This window comes from Schistocerca gregaria, unplaced genomic scaffold, assembly GCF_023897955.1.
Source record: "Schistocerca gregaria isolate iqSchGreg1 unplaced genomic scaffold, iqSchGreg1.2 ptg000504l, whole genome shotgun sequence".
Taxonomy (NCBI): Eukaryota; Metazoa; Arthropoda; class Insecta; order Orthoptera; family Acrididae; genus Schistocerca; species Schistocerca gregaria.
This window is the reverse complement of record NW_026061907.1, coordinates 1-7,500: the sequence shown is the minus strand read 5'-3', so window position 1 is coordinate 7,500 and position 7,500 is coordinate 1.

Sequence of the window (7,500 nt, the reverse complement as noted above, 5' to 3'; positions counted from 1 at the left end):
TCCCCCGGAACCCAAAAGCTTTGGTTTCCCGGAGGCTGCCCGCCGAGTCATCGGAGGAACTGCGGCGGATCGCTGGCTGGCATCGTTTATGGTTAGAACTAGGGCGGTATCTGATCGCCTTCGAACCTCTAACTTTCGTTCTTGATTAATGAAAACATACTTGGCAAATGCTTTCGCTTCTGTTCGTCTTGCGACGATCCAAGAATTTCACCTCTAACGTCGCAATACGAATGCCCCCGCCTGTCCCTATTAATCATTACCTCGGGTTCCGAAAACCAACAAAATAGAACCGAGGTCCTATTCCATTATTCCATGCACACAGTATTCAGGCGGGCTTGCCTGCTTTAAGCACTCTAATTTGTTCAAAGTAAACGTGCCGGCCCACCGAGACACTCAACAAAGAGCACCCTGGTAGGATTTAAACGGGGTCCGCCTCGGGACGCGAAAGCACCCCTTCGGCTCGCCCCACCGGCAGGACGTCCCACGATACATGCCAGTTAAACACCGACGGGCGGTGAACCAACAGCGTGGGACACAAATCCAACTACGAGCTTTTTAACCGCAACAACTTTAATATACGCTATTGGAGCTGGAATTACCGCGGCTGCTGGCACCAGACTTGCCCTCCAATAGATACTCGTTAAAGGATTTAAAGTGTACTCATTCCGATTACGGGGCCTCGGATGAGTCCCGTATCGTTATTTTTCGTCACTACCTCCCCGTGCCGGGAGTGGGTAATTTGCGCGCCTGCTGCCTTCCTTGGATGTGGTAGCCGTTTCTCAGGCTCCCTCTCCGGAATCGAACCCTGATTCCCCGTTACCCGTTACAACCATGGTAGGCGCAGAACCTACCATCGACAGTTGATAAGGCAGACATTTGAAAGATGCGTCGCCGGTACGAGGACCGTGCGATCAGCCCAAAGTTATTCAGAGTCACCAAGGCAAACGGACCAGACAAGCCAATCCGATTGGTTTTGATCTAATAAAAGCGTCCCTTCCATCTCTGGTCGGGACTCTGTTTTTTTTTTTTTTTTTTTTTTTTTTTTTTTTTTTTTTTTTTCTTTTTTTTTTTTAAAAAAAAAAAAAAAAAAAAAAAAAAAATATCTTTATTAACCAATGTTATATTATGATACAGAATAACCCACCACCTGAAGCATTAGTGGGTCTTTGTTTACATACAATAATACAGTTACTACAGCATTCATTGCTTAATATTATTACCTACTTTTTAGTGTTAGTTTTTTGTTTATGCTATGGGCATTTCTACTTCTAATATTAACCTACTTAATCTAACTGCAACGTTACACACGTGCCAGCGTGAGTATAAACCTACTGTTTGTGGCCGGGCCCACTGAGCTGATCCCAGTGGGCATGCCCCTGGCACCGGGCTGGCCCAAGACGTTTGAACCGCTGCAGTTTATACTAAGGTATTATCCTAACTTATCCTACTTCTTAACCTATTCCTACTCTACTGTCAATTTCGGTGTGTTAGTCAAATCCGGTAGAAATGTGCACCCTCCTCCTGGTCCAGGAGCGTGGCGGATCCCAGCCGTGAGACGGCTGGCCAAATTCCACGTCCGGCGGAAAGGGACGGGTGCACTTAGGTCTGGTCAGGTGTGTTTGTCAGTTTCGGGTTAATTTTGATTGTTCCTAAGAAAGTCCTTTACTATTTTGCCCGAGATCTCATTCGCAAGATTATTTAAAGTCTGAAAGTGATCCTCGCGCCTGAGTAAGTGGTACGTGTCTTGATTTGGTAGTTGGAGTCTGAGTTGTGATGCTACTTCGTCAAAGAGATGGCACTCATACACCACATGGTCTGGGGTGCCCTGTGGGGCCCCACAGTCGCACGCTGGTGTAGCCCGTTTCCCGAATCTGCATAAGTATGCTGGATAGGGTCCATGTCCAGTGAGGAAGTGCAGAAGTCCTCTTGATGGCTTGAAATATCTGAGCTGTAAGCGCTCCTTAATATTTGGCAGCAGTTCATGCGTTCTCCGACCTGTGTCGTCCGCATCCCATTGCTCTTGCCAAAGTTCTTCCCCCCTATTTCTGATTTCCGATTTAAAGCCCGTGTAGATCCCCATTATTTCAATCATTTTATCCCTGTTGCCTTTCTTGGCCCAGTACCATGCCGCCTGTTCTCTTATTTTAATGTCCAGAGGACACAGCCCCATGAGTACTAATAGCGCCCCCCCTGGTGTTGTTCTATATGCTCCTACAGAGCGCAGGAGCATATTCCGCTGCACTCTCCTCACGGCCATGGCAGGCATGACCCTCGTGAGCCTGTGAGCCCAGACTCCTGACGCGTATCCCACAATGGAGGTCAGTATGCTGTTATGATATAGTTTGATTAGGTCTGGTGGTAAGTGAAACCGCTTGTGTCCTATGCCAATGAGTTTATTCAGTGTTTCTAGGGATCTCTGTGTTATTGTGTCAACATGCGATGTATAGTTCCATCTCTCATCGACGATTACGCCCAAGTACCGGGCCTCACGTCGCCGAAGCACTGGCGAGCCGTCTATTCTCACCGTCGGGTTCCTAACTAGTTGTCCCTTGAGCAACAGATATGTAGACTTACTGGGTGATATAGTCATTTTTGTTCTGTGACACCATGTGGTCAAGATAGAAATTGCTCTCTCAATTTTCGGTTCCAGTTCTTCGCGGCTGCGGCCGCCAACCAACAGAAGGAGGTCGTCTGCGTAGGCTATGCCCTCTAGCACATCCTCGCTATTCTGCAGATCTTCTAAGAGTGGTTCCATTGTTATGTCCCAAAAGAGTGGCCCAAGGACAGAGCCCTGTGGACACCCCTTTGTAATCTTCTTTCTAACCCTCCCGCTAGGGGACGATAGCCAGACCTCCCTTCCCTCACAGTAGCTCCTAAAACAACCATATAGCGGCCCTGGACACTCTTTCTCTCGCAAGCGAGAGAAGAGCGAGGGCCACCACAGATTGTCGAAGGCGCCGCTGATATCCACCATGATGCCAACAATGTATTTGTGCGGGGCTGAGCCACAGACCTCCGCGGCAAGGGCGATAGCGTCAGACGCTGATCTCCCCGACCGGAAACCGAATTGCCTGTCGCACATCCCACACAACACACGATGTGCAGCCAGTCTGTCTGCCAGCAACCTCTCAAAAAGTTTCCCCAGTATGTCTAGTAGGCAGATGGGCCTGTATGATTTGGCTTCTTTTGGGTCCTTATCTGGGCCTTTCTTGAGTATTACAGCATTTGCCTTCTTCCAGGTGTTAGGGAATTTTCTGAGTCTCAAGCACTCATTGTACAACTTGGTGAGAGGTGCCACCAGCTGGGGAGCCAGGAACTGCACCACTTCCGTTGTGATACCGTCTGGTCCAGGAGCCTTCCCCTTTTTGAGGGCTTTTATCTGGGCTTCGACCTCCTCTTCTGAGAAGGGATAGACCATACTGTTGTTTTCATAATCTTGTCGGTCTTCCTCCCTGATCAGCCTTTGTACTTCTGTATCCTCTTCTTCCACATCATCAGGCAGCAGGACCCGGAGAAGGACCTCGGCAGTTTCCTGCCAGGTCTCTGTCATCCGGTCCCCGCTCCTGACGGTGGACAGCACCATGGGCGATCTTATTTTCTCCCGTACTAGTTTGTAAGGGGTACCCCATGGGTCTGTGGCGAGTTGATTTAAAACAAATTTTTCCCAGCTTGCAAGTCGGACTGCCCTGAGCTCCTGTTGAAAATGGTCCTTCGCCTCTCTGTAAATTTGTAGCCATCGTTGTTTTTCCCTCCAGACGGCACACCGCTGGTAGTACCTCCTAGCCCTCCTTACAGACTGGCGCATCTGTTCTAGTTCTGTCGACCATGGTGTTGGGGAGGCCGCGACGGCTCTCCTCCTGGTTGGTACAGCTGCTTTCACCGCTCTGTTGACTGCACTCACCAGTTCTTCGGCGTATAGCTCCACGTTTACGTCACCCTCCGGCCATGTCGGAATGTCACACTCTCTCGCCAGGCGATCCCAGTCAGCCTTATTGTAGTTGAATTGCAGTTCCCACCCCATGTCCCAGCGGCACTCCTTGTCTCCCAGTGAAAAGGTAATCAGATTGTGGTCACTTGTTGTCATGTGTTCCCATACTTTCCAATCAATTACCTTGGTTGCGGCGTTGGGCGTTACCAAGGTAATATCAATATTGGTACCTTCTCCCCCGCCACCTGCATAGGTAGGGGGGTGCCCTTGCTTGTTAGCGACCATGAGCTGTAGGGCCATGATGGTCTCTTCAGCCTTTTCTCCACGTTCATCTCTTGTGCCGCTGAACCACAGGGGGGACTTTGCATTTATGTCTGCTGTGACTATTATTCTTCGCCCCTGCAGTGCCGTGGTTATCTGAGTTAGTTTGTCTAAGAACTCGTCAATCTCCCTTCCGTACTGGAAGTACATATTAATGATGTACAGTACCCCGATGGGTGATTGCAACTCCACGACATTGCAGTGGTCATCAGAAAGCTGTGTAAGCACTGTAACTCTCAGTGCCTTGTTGATAATTATGATTGCAGCTTTTGGCTCACCTGTGCTATGAGTTATTTGCCAGTTGGCAGCTGTAAAGGGGATCCGTCCAGCTTGAGAGTATGGCTCCTGTAGACAGAGTATGTCAAGTCTCCTCTCCTCCACCACCTTCCGGAGTTCCTGCGTGACTAGTCTGCTGTTATGACAGTTAATCTGCCCTACGTTTATAAGGCTCAGTGGAAAAGTATGTTCTAATATGCGATTCTGGCCAGGTCTTATTCCAGTCGTGTGCAAGCCTTCCATTTGTAATTACAGACTGGTGATATAGTTCTTCCAGATCAAATTTTTCGTTTCGCCTTTCGAATACTTTTTTCACCAAGTCACGTAGGGCTCCAAAGTCAGTGGGGAGATTCATTGTCTTGAGCTGTATTCTATCTACAGCCTCCATTACCGAAAAGGTGACGTCTCTACCATATTCATGGCCAACACGCACCACATGCCTTAAAGCGGTGGTGAGGACAGCCGGCTCCTCCAGGCGCGATAGCTGCAATGCCTGTTCCAAATTTGGGTAAATCCTCCTTGGATCCACGCCCATGCCTCCAAAGGAGGGTGGATCTTTCAACGTACTCGTACTGCTCACATCATGGATTTGTATTTTCCCTTCATCAGCTGTGTTGTCTTTGATTATCGGGAAAGTCAAACTCCCTACCACAGGATGCCCTTTTGGTCGCTCATGATCTGTAATCGACCTTCTTCCCCAGCTTGGAGGAGAGGGTGCGTCCTTCTGCCCACTAGGGTCTGTTTGAATCCCTATGTCTACCATTTGCACTTTTCCAGTAGTTGCATTGTTGAACTTCCGCAGAAGTTCTCTAAATCTGCTTGCTCTCAACGCATCCCTTATCCTCTTACTGGGCGACTTCCTTTTGGGCTTCCTGGATGCAGGAACAGACTCAGCCATAGTCTATTCTTGCTATAAGCCGTTGCTCGAGCATCCTGTATGTAGGGCAGTTCCTTCCAGTAGCATTGCAACTTTTCTTTCCTCTTCTCACACAAGGGATACATATCCCTGTTTTACAACAGGTTTTCCTTGTGTGGTTTTCTGCCCCACACCTGGAGCAGGCCGGCTTCCTCTCGCAATGCTTGTGGACATGGTCCAGATCACCGCAGTTGTGACATCTGGGAACCACCAGGTAGTCCCTCACATTGATTGCGTGAAACCCCATATAGATTCTGCCCATAGCGGTCAGTTTGCGCCACATACTCCCCGAGACTTCCGCGACGTGATGGACAACATCACGATCGCGGGGTCCCGTTCTGAAGCGCAACTTAAACTCATTTTTGAATGCTTCCATATTCATTTCCTCGAAGTTCTGTTCTTTTATGGCTTCGTATATCTCATTTTCCTCTATTGCCACAGGTACATCATATAATATCACCAGCGGATTCCGCTTTTTAGGCGGTTCGCATTTCACTACCTTATTAAGCTTTGTATGATTAAGTATTTTTTCCCTGTCTTCTTCTGTAGCAACATTTACAATAACCACATTTTTTGTTGCCTTAACTTTGTTTATTTTAATTTTTTCTTTTGCAGGGTTCACCGTTGTGGTGAATATTTCTTGTACTTTCTTAGTATCGTGTCCGGACAGGGGTCTCAAGAAGACCGCCGTGTCCGGCCTTTTCGACACCTTGGCGATTGTCTCTTTTGTGGTTTGCGTTTTTGGAGCCGCTTGCGCAGCTACACCAGCCCATGTTTTTGTCGGCTGTTTACGTAGACGCTCGTTTTCTTTTTCTAGTTCTTCAAGCCGCCCCTCGAGCTTTGCGCTAGCGATCGCCCAGGCGGCAAGCTCCTTTTTGATCGACAGGACAGCAGTATTGCTTATTTTGCCGTTCTTTATACTAGAGTCCAGTAATTGATTTATTCTGTTGTGCCAGTCAGTTACATTCTCCACGTTTTGCCCCAGGCCCTCTTCTGGGACAGGAACAATAGGCATCGAACACCTCGAATGCACACTCGAGTCACTCGTCTCTTGTTCAGCCATGATGATGTAGACGAGTGAAAAAAGTTGGGAGCCCGTCTCTTACCCCGGACCGGCTCCTCTGGCATGGGGGGGGACTTCTTGCAGCTCGCCCACCGACCTCGCCCCAAGGTCAAGGGCCTTCTCGAACTGCTGGGTTCAGCGCGCCGTCGCCAGCGCACTGGTCCCCATCGATGGCTTCATCATCGGCGATTTCACGCGACGCTCCTCGGCAACTGCACCCCGCACTCCGGAGAGGCGGATGCACCTCTCGTCCTTCGCCGCCTACTAGCCCGAGTTTCCACCTTTCGGCCAAGGACCCACTCCTACTCAGGTGGCGGGCCGGTCCCCCAGACGTTCGGCGGTCTGGACCCAGTTAACCTGGCCCAGGCGATGTCACCACCTCCTGGGTTTGGCAGAACACGCCCCGGTTACCCAGGGGCGCGGCGAGGCACCCTTGCCGACTCGCGCCGCGATCCCACGCCGACAAACGAAGTCGCCGGCATGCAGAGCTCCTGCTGGTCTGTCTGTTTGCATGTATTAGCTCTAGAATTACCACAGTTATCCAAGTAACGTGGGTACGATCTAAGGAACCATAACTGATTTAATGAGCCATTCGCGGTTTCACCTTAATGCGGCTTGTACTGAGACATGCATGGCTTAATCTTTGAGACAAGCATATGACTACTGGCAGGATCAACCAGGGAGCTGCGTCAACTAGAGCTGAGCAGCCGGCCGCCCGGGAGTGTGTCCCGGGGGCCCGCGCGAACACGCAAGCGTCCGCTCAATTATTCTGCAAACAGGAGGAGGCCGAGCTCCCCTGCACGATACACCTCGAAACCCTCTCAGGTCCCGGCGGCGCGCAGCGCCGTCCTAGGTACTTGGTCGGTTTCGAGAGAGGCGCAATCGCCCGGAGTTAGGCGAGTAGACGGTTTTAGTGCGAACACCCTTGCTCCCAACTGAGCTTGCCGCTGCCGACAGAGGCCCGGGAGCGTGCTGTCGTGGCATTGCCGGCGGGAG